Here is a 15141-nt window from a genome sequence, read left to right as displayed (position 1 = left end):
AAATGAATACAGGGTGTTCGAGAAAGATCCGTACAAGTTCAAAAATTTATTGGAAAAGAAACAGTAGGGTTACAGCGAAACTAATTAGTACATTAGATAGAATAACTCAAAAAGTTTTTTTCCTATAACTTAAGTTATTACCTTAGGAAATTTCTACATGAGACCCTTTCGTAGCACGAACAATATCAAGACGATAATCCAATTCCCTCCACGACCGTTTCAGCATGCTAACATCAACAGTAGCTACAGCTGTTTGGATGTTTTGTTCCGTTGTGTTTGGGCATCGGATTTTGTTTCGATATACAGTGAAACCTGTGTAAGTTGACCACTTGCGGTGCAGTACTTTGGTGGTCAACTTAGACAGGTGGTCAACTTATAAAGGGGGGTAATGATTTTTTTTTTGTTGTTGTCATTTTTTGCACCATGTATTTTTTTTTTTTTTTGACTAATTGACACTTACTATTTCCGTTCAACTCACTTTCATTGCTTAACATTACTTTGAAACAATAATTTAAAATGTTATTCAAATATTTTTAGAAGTTATTTTCTCAGAATGACATATAACGTGTCATGTAAATTTAAAATTTCAGTAAATTGATAAAAAAAAATCATTGTTTATAAAAAGTTATTTGATATTAATAGTTCCTAAAAAATTCATAGCTAGTCAAAAATAACAAATTTTTCGCTTATTTTTTTTCTCATATACATTTACATTTATAACCATGATGATCTACTTTTCAACAAAATAACTCCTTACTGAAGTTTGGCACACTTATTAGACACTAGTTTTGGAAATTCCATATGTGTCAGCTAATTTTCTCTGGATTTCTCCCTTTTCAATTAATTTTAATATTTCATACTTCTTATCAATCTCAAGTTCAACTAACTTTCTTTTTGAAGCCATTTTATGTAAAACTATAACACAAAGAGCAACAAGCTGTGCTCTCATAGTTCAAAAGGCAGTTGAAAATGAAAATGTCCTATTTCTTAATCCCTTGCACCAGAAATACTGCTATGCAAGTAACTTTTACTCAAGCACAATTCCAGTGTTGCCACAAAATATTGCAACTGGGAAAAAATACTTTGTACTTTTCTACTGACACATTTTTTCATTGAACAGAGAGTACAAAAGGCAATCTCAAAGAGAAAAACAAAAGAAAAACAAGTTTGGAGAATAAAAGGGTTCTTAGTAGTTTTCCCATGTGGTTAAACTCACAAGGAAGTTTAGTTGTGCTGCTGTTTTATTTAGTTGGGAAAATACTATTCTAGCATCAAAAATATTCTTGGAAAGCTGTAAAAAAAATAATAATAAAATAAAATAATTTACTAAATTAAGTTTTAAAAAATAAACCAAGTGGTCATCTTACAAAGGGTTTTTTACAATACTCCAAACCAAATTTGGGGTACATTAGTGGTCAAGATAGACAGGTGGTCAAGATAGAAAGGTGGTCAAGTTACAGAGGTTTTCCTTCATTATACAATATAGGACTAATTCCGTTCCTGACAAAAGCGGTCAACATAGACAGGTGGTCAACTTTACAGGTTTTACTGTACCACGCAACACATTGAGCTTTCTTCAAGCGATTCGCCATTGAAATAACTAAAATGCTTTAATATTCCTTTGCGTGACATGTAGCACCACATATGATCAGAAACGTACTGCAGAAAAAAACTTTTTGAGTTATTCTATGTAATGTACTAACTAGTTTCGCTGTAACCCTATTGTTTCTTTTTCAATAAATTTTTGAAGTTGTACGGATCTTTCTCGGACACCCTGTACTATTTTGCTCTTGATACTTATTGTTATTGTAGTTTCATGAGTTAGGAAGAAGCTCAATTTTTAAGCCCTCAAAGCTGTGTATTTTGAATTCTTTCAGTTAAAACAGAAAACAAACGAAAGTAGCGATTTTTTCTCATAATTATTACTGACCCGGGCAACGCCGGATATTTTTGCTTGTTGTTGATAAAGTTAGATGTATAAATATGATTTAATAAATTATTTGTTACAAAACTCATTACTTTCTAATTTGACATGGTTTAAGAGAGCAAAAACATATAATAACCGGTCAAAGATGAATTCAGGGAAGTGTCAAACTGTCAGCTGATCCCCCTGTGGCAAGAATTATATTATACAGTTGGCTCTCTGTTTAACGACGCTCTATTTAAAGACGACTTTTCAAGGTCCCAGATAGTCCACTATAGTTTTAAAAGCATTCTATTTAAGGACGATTTTTTGTGGTCCGTTGAAAGTCGTTTAACAGAGAGCCAACTGTATATTTATTATTGAACTTCAATTTTTTTTAGATTTAAAAAATGGGAATCAGTGTTCACCTTTTATTGCTTGGTTCTGTAAGATATTTCTTCTCAGCGCATCATAGTTCAAAAGATAGACTGGATTCCTTTATTGGGGTATTACTATTGTGAGAGAAGTTTTATGCATTTTCAAATGAATAATAGGCAATCTCTAATGCACTTAACGTTTTTTCAGAGCAATCTTCCATCTGAAACCATGTGTTATGTGTGTTTTTTCAACTATTTCATGGCAGTGATCTCATATGTTCAAAGCTTGCAGTAACGTTATTAGCCTGTTTGCCTAAAAATAAATATGACTTTTGATGAAAAATTTGAGGGAATTGGATCCATGGCGGGTCCTCCAGTTACGAGTCCGATGCCTTACCAATGAGGCCACTAAGGCCCTCGGCATGATCTGGTAATGGTAAGGCCCCTATATATACGAGCCGACGCATCAGCTTAAGATTAGCCTTTTTGGATTGGAGCGCGTGTTTGAGTGGTTGTCTTTTCTGCCAAGTTATCGCGTTTGGTGATTGTTCACTAAGAGCAATTATTAGCGGCGCGTGAATTGTTTATTAAATAAAATTTTATTTTCGGAAAATTTGGCGAAATCCGAAACTTTGCTGTGGTACAATGAGAAATCCGATCCAAAATGGTTAAACTTAAGCTGATGCGTCGGCCTATCTATATAGTGGCTCTAGGTAATGGGGCCTGTAATAAATAAGATTGCCATTATCATGGCTTTTCCTAATGTTTCTGTGTGCGTAGTGTGACGCTCCTCCAATAAAATTTTTAATTTGGAGAAATTATATTTTTAAGAAATGATGGATTACAGATTGTTAAAGCATTTAGTCTTCAATTTCAATATTAAAGCTATTAAAACTTTTTTTTTCCCAAACTATTTGTACTTAAGCAGTGGGAATGGTTTAGGGCTGTGGTGGCCTGATCAGTCGGGCGTGGAACTCATAACCGAAGGGTTCCGGGTTCAATGCCAGCCAGTCGAAGATCCTCTGTGCTCCTTCATGGTGACTGTAGCGCTTTAAATGTGTATTTCATGGTCACAAAGCTCTCAAGTGAATCAATACCTCTGGGGAGTGCTGGACAAATTCTCTGGCTAAGTAGCATGAGTCCTTAATTTGATTTCAATCAATAGTGTTACTGATCTCATCATTTTGTTTATGTAATTTTGCCGTACGTTACTTTTTTAATGGGGATTATTAAGTTATGAATAATAACGGTCATTTTCGCAGGGTGATCCAGTTTTTGGTTTGTTAGCGGCTCACAAACGAGGGAGGGAGAAGCAAAGGGATGTAAGAGGACGTTTTATGGAAAACCAGGGTTCGGGATTTTTTTTTTTTTTTAAATCAAAAAAGTTGGATTTTTTAAATTTAAATAGAATTTTTTTTGATTTAAATCAGATTTATTTGATTTTTTTTTAAATCTTCAAAAATTTGTAGTTATTAACTATTTTACATATCTGAAAATAATATATTTCATACTGTAAATGAATCCATTCAGCTTACTTTTAAAATTAAGACAAGTTCTCCAACTATTTAATACATTTCTAAGATTTATAAATAGTACATTATAAGGTTAAAAAACTTTTTTTTTTTGAAAAAAGACCCCAAAAAAACTTTTTTTTGTTTTGGTTTAAACCAGGTTTTTTTTTTTTTTTTTTTTTTTTTTTGTTTAAGCCGGGTTTATTTGGTTTGAAAAATATTTGTTAAAAAACAATTTTATTTTTGAAAAATCATGAAGATTTCATCAATTAATTGGTAAGGAATGTTTAATATTCATATTTGTACCTAATTTCTTTTTAATTAATTAAATAAGTAAGAGTAAAATCTTCTTATTTCATTTCCTCATACGTAGAGGTTTCTATAGCTGAATATTGTTAGAAAATCTCCTACTATTATGAAAAATACAATACGTAAATGGGCCTTAGTATAAATAATCAATGAAATAATTTACTGTTATAGGTAGTTCAAACATTACTAATTACAAGTAACCAAGAATAAATTCTTGCAAATTAATTTCCTCATAATCATCTATCTACGATAAATAAAAAAATATAAGTAAAATGAATCATAAGTCTGATGTGCATTACAGAACTTTAAAAATCAAAACATCAATATATATTTTGTTTAAAGGTTTTAAAAAAAGTTACAAATCATGTAATTTATTTACCTAATGTATCATTGACAACAATTATATAGGAACAGGACAAATAGGTTTCAAGAAAATCATTAGGTTTTCCATTTTAGTGAGACATTATTTCTCCTGGTTTAACGCATTTAGGAATACATTTTTTTTTATCAAAGAAAAAACTAATTAAAAGCCTCGGTGTGAAAATACTCAATGTATTTTAATAATGAAGACTCATAAAAATTAATGTTTATTGATTCTTCCACCATTCATACATGAAACTTCTTTTATTATATTGAAATTTAAAAAAGTTCTTTGAAAGGTGATAATTTGGCATTAATTTTTTTTTTTTATAAGAGCACCGAGTTACATGGATATTTTCTGTTTTCATAATTTTATACATTTTCTTTTCTTGCTCTGATTACATCGACTATCGGAGGTGCAAAAAGTGTGCAGGTTTAAGCACAATTTTATGCCTACTCTAAGTGTTCATGGACTCCTTTTTTTTTCTCTTGTCATTTGAATATTCCAGCGTTAAAATTTATATACACTATGCATCGCTTCAATGGTACATAATCTATCTCAATAAATCTTAAGTAATCAAGCAAATTATGTAGTTATTGAAGTTTTGGTTGAAATATGCTTTTTGGACTGTTTTAAAGACTGAAAAATAATGATAATTGAATCTAAAAAAAAGAGCTACTTGGATTTTTTCTCCTTGTAATTTTAGAAAACTTAGTTGCTAAAACATTTTTATATCATTTGAAATTTAATGATGCTTAAAGAAGTATCTTGCACCAATTTTATATTTAAATAAAATTTATATTTCAAGGCTGTTAGTTAACTACACACACCATCGTCTTCTAGATTACTTCTACTTAAGTGTGTTTATTTATTTTTAGGTGTCACATCTACAGCTATAAAATGGCAGATTCATGTTTTTGAAAGTTTTGAAGACTGAACTATGTTTGTGCGTCAGCGTACTAATAATTTTGTTCATTAAAAAACAGATGCCATTTTTTGTTTCAAGAAAACTCAAACTAAATTTAATGTAGTTCAAAGTCAGAAAAAGCTTCAACGCCACCTTACTATGTTTAATCGCGTTGTGTCAACTCGTTGTGTAATTAAAGTAAAAGCTTCAGAATTTGAGAAATGTATGAAGAGACATCAGAACGTAAAAACTGATTTTTTTAAAAAAATAGTGTGTGTTATAAAAAATATATTTAAATCAGAGAAAATCAGGCAAGGAACACAACTGAACCATTTCTGTATCAGCCGTAGTACCGGACGCCGGACCGACACATCAAATTATTTGATTGCATATAATCAATTTCCATTGCATCAAATTCCATAAGTATAGAATTTCAGTGGTTTTTTGTGTGTATATAAAGACGGCAGTTTTACTTAATTGTGAAACAGGATTTAGTGTTGCAATCATCTTAACCACATTTCCTCAGAGTGTGAAACAGTACTTAAAGATCCGTGATTGCAAAGCAACAAATTCGTGTACTCTCTGCTTAACAGTTTTCATTAAATCTTCATAAACTCACAGATAAAACCCTTCAAGTGAAAGGCCGTTTTCTGCACTGCAATATACAAAATGTTTTATTAAAGCTTAGAACATTGACTGATGGAAAGCAATGGTCTTGCCTGATTTTTTAAAGCTGTTTCCGACTCTATAAACTTTGTCACCCACCCTGTGACGAAGTCTGGAACTGTAGCAGTTATAGCTAAAGATCATGTTGGCCGTGTTGTTTCAGTAAAAAACTACTATTTTTTATTGTTTGTTTAAGTTATATTGTGACAGAACATGCAGAGATGGAAAAACATATCTTTAGTCCAGCGCCTTGCCAAATTATAAAACAAGTTCTTAACCATCGTTAGACTCATATCGATCAAAGTACACTTTAATGATGACGAATGGAATTCCTGCAGTCACTGCCAAATACATGTTGACCATATTGTTTTAGTAAAGGTTCATTTTCTGTTCGAATTCCTTTTTTCAAGATATTAAACATCCAAAGATGGAAAGCCATATTGTAAGATCAGTTGTTTGTTGTAAGACTAGACTACCTTGTTTAATTTCAAGAACTGTTTCTGACCCCAGTAACTTATTGCCAACCCAAGTACTCATCAAGGACGGAAAAGGGAATTCTTGCGATTATCCCTCAAAACGGTCCCAACTTTTCAATCCCGAACAGCATTTAAATACTAATAATCATGAAAGACCATATGCCTGTGACATTTGTCCCAAAAACTATTCTGCCAAAAGTGCTCTAATTAGGCATTTGCAAGCTCATACAGGCAAAAAACCTCATGCTTGCGAATTCTGTTTCAAAGCATTTTTTCGGAAAGAGTATCTCAACGAACATATGAGGATCCACACAGCTGAAAAACCTTTTTCCTGCGGGGCTTGTCCCAAAGCCTTTTCTTCGAGGGGTAATCTGGTTACCCACTTGAGAATGCACAGTGGCGAGATACCTTATGCTTGTCCAATTTGTTCGAAAAGCTTCTCGTCCCAGAAAATTCTGGACGGACATATGAGAGCTCAAACATGTGAAGAAGCTTACTCTTGCGAGGTTTGTCAAAGATCCTTTCCTTCGAGGAAGGGCCTTGATCAACATGGAAGAGTCCACGCAGATCCACCTACTTGCGAAATCTGCTCAAAATCCTTTTCCAGCAAAACAAAGCTTAAAATTCACGTTCGGATCCACACAGGCCAAAAAGTATTTTCTTGTACATTGTGTTCAAGGACGTTCTCTCAAGAACGTTATCTGGCAAGACATTTGGAAACTCATGCGGACAGCAAGCCACATTCCTGCGAAAATTGTTCAAAAACGTTTAGAGTCGCATAATCTCAAAAAACATTTGAGAAACCACACATGCCTAAAACGGTAATCTTGCGAATTCTGCTTGAAAAATTTCTTTAAAAAGGGGAACTTTATTAGACACTTAAAACTCCACAATGGTGAGAAACTTTATACGTGTGAATTTTGCTCAATGGCTTTTTACGAAGAAAGTGATTTCAAATTACATTTCGGACTCACACCGGCTAAAATGCCGGTCAACGGCGGTAGCGTTTTAACAAGTCATATCTGCGACTTTTGTCCAAAAGCTTTTCATAGAAAAGGTTGCCTTAAAAGACATCAAAAAGTCCATACCATCACATAACTGTCAATCTCGCGAAATTTGTTTTAAGAAAAAGTTTGGTAAAGCTTGACCACAGAGCAAGGACGAATACAAGGGAGGGTACGCGATCACCGCCTTCTTGGGCCGAGAGACAGAAACTTTCTTCGCGTGTATTTTCGATATTAAAGTTTCAAAAATGCAATTTTACATGAAAATATTCCTTGCTGTTAGAAGAAAAGGAGCTCTTCCCTGGAATTGAAACCTTGAAAACGCAATCGTAGCCCATCTCTTGTTACACTGGGGATAGAGACCAGAACTTTCTACAGGATTTTTTTTCAAAATTAAAGGTTCAAAATCTCAATAAATTTTAGATGATTTTAGGCTAGGTTCAAAGGTTCACCCTAGATATTTTTCGAAAGAATTCAACAATAGCATACTTTTGATTACATAAGGGTAAGCTATGAGGTTTAGTACACTCCTTCGAAAGTTTTTAGAAATTGAAGTTCCAAAGAATAAAAGCAATCACCCCTCCTTGAACATTTTTTGGATCCGCCCTTGCCACGGAAAGATGGTGGATGACCTTGAAGCGGAAACTAACTAGTCAACTAAAACAAACTAAGTTACTAAAAACTCATTTATAATGGATAGAGCCAGAAAGTTCCGAGCAGTAAGAGACGCGTTTTCGCTGATCCTATCTATTACAAAATAGTAACAAGCAACCTATTGCAAGTATCCTCTTCAACGTCATCCGCTATCTCTGCGTGGTCAAGGTTTACCTTTGACTAATCGTAGATATTTAAAAAAATTTACGTTTGTCATGTTTCTACTATCAAAGGTATTTAAGCTTCATATTATTAAGAAACTCAATTTTTGCATGAAAATCAATATTAAATTAAATAGAATTTATTAATTGAGGCAGGGAAAAGCAAAGGGTTGTAAGAAGACATTTTCCAGTTTTGAATAAAACACGTTTAAAATTCCGGTCCTAGGTAGGCTTTCATTGAAAAGTTTTTCTAAATCTTTCTGTAACTACTAGGGCTGCTAGTACTATAGCTTGCCCCAAAACAGAGGAGTGGTTCACCTATTATTTGTACTGGTTGTCTCCAAATTTTAAATTTTGCCACCTACATCATTTTGCTCTCACTGCCTTAAATGATGTTTCCGCTTCAAGCTTATCTGCCATCTCTCTGTGCTCAAGCTTTATCTTTAGACTAATCTTTTGTATTTAAAATGTTTTACATATGTTCGCGATTTTAAAACTCCCTTCGCCTTTTTTTTAAATTTAGCTACAGTTTTTACCAAATTACACTCATTATACTTGTAGTATAATGAGTAAACATAACAACTTCAGGAGTGTGTTTTTCTAATTAAGAGTTTTTGAAGAAAAAATAAATAAATGAAAAGTTTGCTTCCATGTTAAAATGCGGAAGAAAAAAAAAACATGATTTCTGCCACTTTATTTTAATTATTGTATTCTTTCAAGATACAGCAAAATCCGTTCCTAACTCTCTTAAGCGTATTATATTAAACTGTCAAACACAGTTTCAAGTTCATTGATGGATAGTTTTTGAAGTTTTAACATTATTATTTTGTGAAAAAACTCAAACTAAGAAACTGTTCAAAGAATACAAAACAATTAGAGAAACTGCAGTTGCCGTATTGAAAAATATTTTTACTATAATAATATTGATATTACTAACTTTTACCCGCGGCTTCGCTCACGTTGATGTAGTTTTTTTTTCAATCGATTCAAGTTACCGGTCAACACAGGCAGAGGTCAAATAGTTACCAAAAAATGGTTTCTCCCCAGTTTCACCGACATTTAAAATGGCCTGCCCCTTGAAATGTATCAAAAGGTATGATTAAAACTGAAAATTAGGGGGAAGGGGAGTAAATGAAATGTCGGTGAAACTGGAAAGACACCCAAAAAATCACACAAAATAAATCACGAAAACGTTCAGGAGTTCTAAAGAAGTTAGTTTGGGTAATTCTCAAAAAATTCTATTCGAGTGAGGTCAATTATTCTTAAATAAAGTGAAACAGTTTCCTTATAATCCCGATCTCCGTCAAATAATATCCAGCGCTACATCGGCTATCTAAATTATTGTGTAATCTGTAATGTATAGCTTCTTACCGGAGATATCGTCGCAAAATATGGTCAACAATCACTACAAATCCTAATTCTAATAATGCCTCTTTAGAGTGAGAACATCAAACCTTTAAAATCACCATTAGAAGGAAATCAACTGTTTCTAAATAACGTAAACGATCCTAATTACACTACCAAAAAGTTCAGAGTGAAAATACCATTAAAATCAGAGTAAGGACAACAGTTTTTTTTTTAAAAAAGTTCCCATTCAAATGAGGAAATAGTACAAAAAACTTCTCATTTCGCAAAGAGAAAAATCCCCAAAAGTCTCTATTAGAATGGTCTCTATCAGCGTTTTCAAATAACATTTCCCTCTGATGATCTCAGGTATAATTATTTCCAAAAATCTTCATCAGTACAGGTCCGATAGGATAAAAAAACAAATAAAAAAATAAAAGAAAGAAAGCAAGAACAATATTCTCCATTGTTGCCATTAAAATAGAGACATTAATTCCACAAAATCCTAATTAGCATCATTAACCCTTAAAAATACACACAGGAAAAAGAAAAAAGAAAATGAAAAGTTTCATAAAAATTTTAAATAATTCGCCAATGCACTAACGTAGTCGCCTGGTAAGATAGGAAATAAAAAAAGAATTTTGTGGATTAATTTACATTTTAATAGTAGTTTTAATGTTATTTAAGAATGTTGCTTCACTAATTTGGCGGATTAATTTTAATTTCAATATTTCATAGTACTTAATGATCTTTTTACCAAAATTAATTTGGCGGAATTTTTACATTTTAATAGAACTTTTGTAATAGCTGTAGCGCCCAAATTTTTGAACACTCGTCCCGAACACGTTATCATAACTCTTCCTATCAAATAAGTTTTTAAAATGTCATTTTGTTTAGTTTCATTTTATATTTTTACAATTAAAAGCAGCGTTAAAATGTAAAAAAAAATAAATCCAAATCCATTATTAATCGCCGAAGGACCATAGTACCATACATTCGCCAGAGACTTGCCAAGTTTATGAAACTGCGAAAATGTTTGGTTAATCTATATTCATAAGACTAGCTGCGTTGCCCGGCTTTGCCCGGTCCACCTTGAAAATACAAATTGTGTCAAGTGACATATATTCAACGATCAGGCTTAAATAAATAAATTAAAAAAAAACATCATGCAAAATTTCCCTTCCAAACAATGACGACAGATATTAAAAAATTTTTAAGAAATTAAATCGAGAAAGATGGATTTAAAAAGCGTAACCATGGAAACACAAAATAAAATAAGTTTAAGGAATTAAAATGCGAAAGAAAATGGTCAACAATTTGAATAGAAATGCGATTTTTTGAATTTGATGAAAAAGGCTTGTAACTTTTTTCCCTTTGGAGTTAGAAGTTTATTTTTTCGACCATAGGTCGAGATGGATCTGGAGTAAAAAATGTCGCTCTTTACAACAAGGTCAAAATGAAAACTGTGGGACCATTCCTTCACTTTTTATTGAGAGATTTATTGAAGAAAGTAGTGCCTAAATTTCAGCTAAGCCTAAAAAAATTCGAGCTAAAGGCGCCAATAACTCCCGCCGTAATAAAGTTAAAGCATTGGAACAAATTGCTTAGAACACGGAAAATTCTACCCTTTCTAACGATATGCAATATTAATATGTGCAAGCAATTTTTCACCCCCATATTCGAGAATTTACGTGGAAATTGGGCCTAAATTGGAATAAAAAAAAGGACTATTTATCGAGTTTTTTTTTCGAACAGGTCTGCAAACCTTCTCAGGACTTAAAGGAACAAACTGTAAAAATTTCAGTGAAATCGGCCGGGTAGTTCTCGAGTTTTGCGAGTTCAAACACACAGACACTTTTTGGAGACTTCATTTTATACTATGTAGAGATATGATTTTTAATTCCGAACAGAAGACGCTATAAAGAAAATGTTTGCATGTATTTGGCCGTTCCTGGCGAAAAATAAATCTTTATTCGACGGTAACTGGGGGTAGAGGGGCCGATTCTATTTCATAACTTTATTTAGTTACCAGATAATTGTACGTAGCAAAAATGCCCGGCGTTGCCTGGGTCTGTAATAATTATGAGAAACAATCGCTACTTTTATTCGTTCTCTGCTGTAACTGAAATAGCTCAAAACACACCGCTTTGACGTGATTAAAAATAGAGCTCCTTTCTAACCCATAAAAGTAAAATGGCAATAAGTATGAAGCACAAAATAGTACTCTTTTAGAAATGAAAAAAACGATACTTAAACATATACAAATTTGAGGAATTTCCAAAACTTCACTTGTTTAAAAAGATTTAACTTTTTTTTTTTCGGACATAGTCTAAAACTTTCTGTATATTGCTATTCGCAACTCCAACGAACTATAGGGGGCACTGAAGTCACTGTCTAATGGCGGACTTAAAAACTAAAACAAACGCACATGGTAACGAAGAAAATGCTAAAAGTGTTGTGATTTTTGTTCGTACCTAAGATTTTTTCGCTTTATTCTTTTTAAATTAATTTTCAAAGTCTTGTGGATATTCTGGCCCACGTAGAAAGAAATGAGAATTCAAGAAGCATTACTAAACTTCAAAGATTAATGCAAACTACGTAGTTCGTAGTTCTAAGCAGCTATTTCCACGATGATGAATTCGATATTTATCAATTCTTGATAAAACTAAATAATAATTGTGGCCTGACAAGAACAACAATTAATGCTAGAAAATTCAATATGACATTACAAATTATTATCGAAAGAAGATGATACTTCTTTGCCTTGCTTGGCTAGCGTTTATTGTTTTGCATTTGTTGCTGAGTTATTTCTCTCGAATTCCCGAATTGGTTAATTTAAAATTTTTCTGTTTCGATTTTTCTAATTTCTGAGTTACGATTTAATTATGTCAAGTTATGCAAATCATCTACAGAATTCTTACGGATATATGGTGGTAGTTTTCTTTTCAGTTGATTGACCATTATTTCCTTTCACTTATCGAATTCTGTAATCTTACTACCATTTTATTCCACTCATGATAAAAATTAAAAATGGTTTAACTAAAAACGCGAAATCTCGCCAAGGCTACTTTGCTCGCACAATACTAAAACTATAACCCTAAACAAATTTGGCGAAACCTTTCAGCTGAGAATAATAGGAATAAAGTAATTTCTTTCTCGGTTATTCATTTTGTTCTGCGATAATATATTCAAGAAAATATTTTGCATACTGTCCATTCCAACTAAATGCTGCTGTAAAATATGGTAAGTTTAATTAATTTAAGATTAAAAAAAACCCCATATTCTTACAAATTCATACAAAAGAATATTTTTTTTTATAACGTTATCCAAGTTTGTTAATCCAGAATTTTCGCTTTCACCAATTATTAAGGAAATAATGAAAACTAACATTATTTTGAGAAGCTCGAGAATACTACTAAGGGACGAATTAATTTCTGTTGCTGAAAGCAAACTAAGACACATCGATTGCGTTAATAAATACTCAGAACAAACTGCCTGTGTTTACGTCAACAGACACACGTGGAATTCAACGTGCAATGTTTTAGTTTCATTTGCAGTTTTGTAAATCACCGCAAGGTAGCGTATTCGAGCGCTGGAGTTCCGAATTGAAGTACAAATTTTTTAAAATAATCCTGCTTTGTGCAAGATTTGACTTGAGAAAAGCCTTGAACGGTCACGAAAAGCAAAAATAGTCAATAATACAACAACTGTCGCTATCGACAGGAAGTTGAGATGATACACTAAATACTGTATTGAGTTGAGGAAAGCCTTCGAACATGGAACTAAAAAACTCATAACTCGTTTTTTATTCTACTAAGAAATTTCGAACAGGTACCATCTTCTGCAGAAAAATCAGAGCTTTCGATGGACATATAATGTAAATATGTGCAAGTATTTTTTCATCCCCATATTAGAGAATTTATACCAAAATTGTGTTATATTGCCCCCTAAGGGGGTTTTGCCCACCATGACGGGACGAAAACTACCCTATGTGTTATTCTGAGGCATAAGCTATATTATTGTAAAGTTTCATCAAAATCCGTTCAGTAGTTTTTGCGTGAAAGAGTAACAAACATCCATACATCCAGACAAACTTTCGCATATATAATAGTAGTAAGATATTGTTCGTTTTTCTGAGCTATAGTTAAGTTTCAAACAGCATTTCAAGCAAAGAATTGAAAAACTGATTTTTTTTTCGTGGATTTTTGTTATTTGAGCTGCATCCAGGTCTCCTTAAAAAACAAGCATGAAGAAAAAAAAAAAAAAAAAAACTCTGCTTCACCAGAATTGATGGTGGAAGTACAGCAAACTCCTGATTTTCCGCAGAATAGGGTGGCACGGTATCCACGGATTAGCAAATTCTCGGATAATCGCAAAATAGGTAAAAACCGTTACTAGTGTATGCAACAGCTTAACAAGATCAGTAACACTCGCTTGCATTTAATCTATAGCTAAAATGATAACAGTATATGCAAACAATGTCACGTATAAACTAAACGAGCTGATGTGTGCATCACATGACTTCCTTTTACGCCAATTTAATGATAACAGTGCCTTGGAATAAGCAAAGAAACTTTAAATATTTTTACCCCAAGTTTGTTGCGAACTTGAACAAAAAAAAAAAAAAAAAAAACGTTTTATACAGATTAATTTTCCCAATATTAGACATTTTAATGTGATTCATTGGTTAACTGTCTAAATATCGCCAATAAGTGGCCAAAATGAAACCAGAAATAAAATAATAGAGAAAACCGCCAAATGTATCGCCAAGTTAGTGAAAAAACTTGGCGACCAAAAGCTTGGCGATGTATCGCCAAGTGTTTGCCGAATTATAACACACTTGAGTTTGCATTAAAATTAACAATGATTTCCCCCCACAAAAGTGTAAAAGACCCCCTTTGAAACATCCGAATGCAACCAAAAGGAGAGGTGCACAACTAGACCCCACCAGGAATCTACGTACCAAATTTTAACTTTCTAGGACATACCGTTTTTGAGTTATGCGAGATACATAAGTACATACAGACGACACGAGAAAACTCGTTGTAATTAATTTAGGAATCGTCAAAATGGAAATTTCGGGTGTTTATACGTTCTTAGGCATATATCCACGTGTGGTCGGGTTGAAAAAAAAATCAATGTTCATTCGGGGGCGAGCAAAGTGGAAATTAAGGCTAATTTTTGGATGAAATTTTTTTTCGCGAATACAATACTTCTTTTACTTTGTGAAATAAAGTAAAAAGGATCGTTCATTATTACAAACGGATTACGCACATACGCGTAAAAATGTTGCAAACGCATGTTACTTTCCCAGTGCCAAGCAGCCAACGATGTCGCCAAATGTCATGTGACTTTGTTTACCTGAACTATCACCTGGCATGGAGCAGAAAATAGGTAAAGCTTGACCACGGAGAGATGGCGCATGACCTTGAAGTAAAAACACCATTTGTATCATTTGTAATAGATTG

The sequence above is a fragment of the Uloborus diversus genome, unplaced genomic scaffold (genome assembly GCF_026930045.1).
Source record: "Uloborus diversus isolate 005 unplaced genomic scaffold, Udiv.v.3.1 scaffold_809, whole genome shotgun sequence".
Classification (NCBI taxonomy): Eukaryota; Metazoa; Arthropoda; class Arachnida; order Araneae; family Uloboridae; genus Uloborus; species Uloborus diversus.
The sequence above is the reverse complement of the archived record's forward strand: the minus strand, read 5'-3'. Positions refer to the sequence as shown.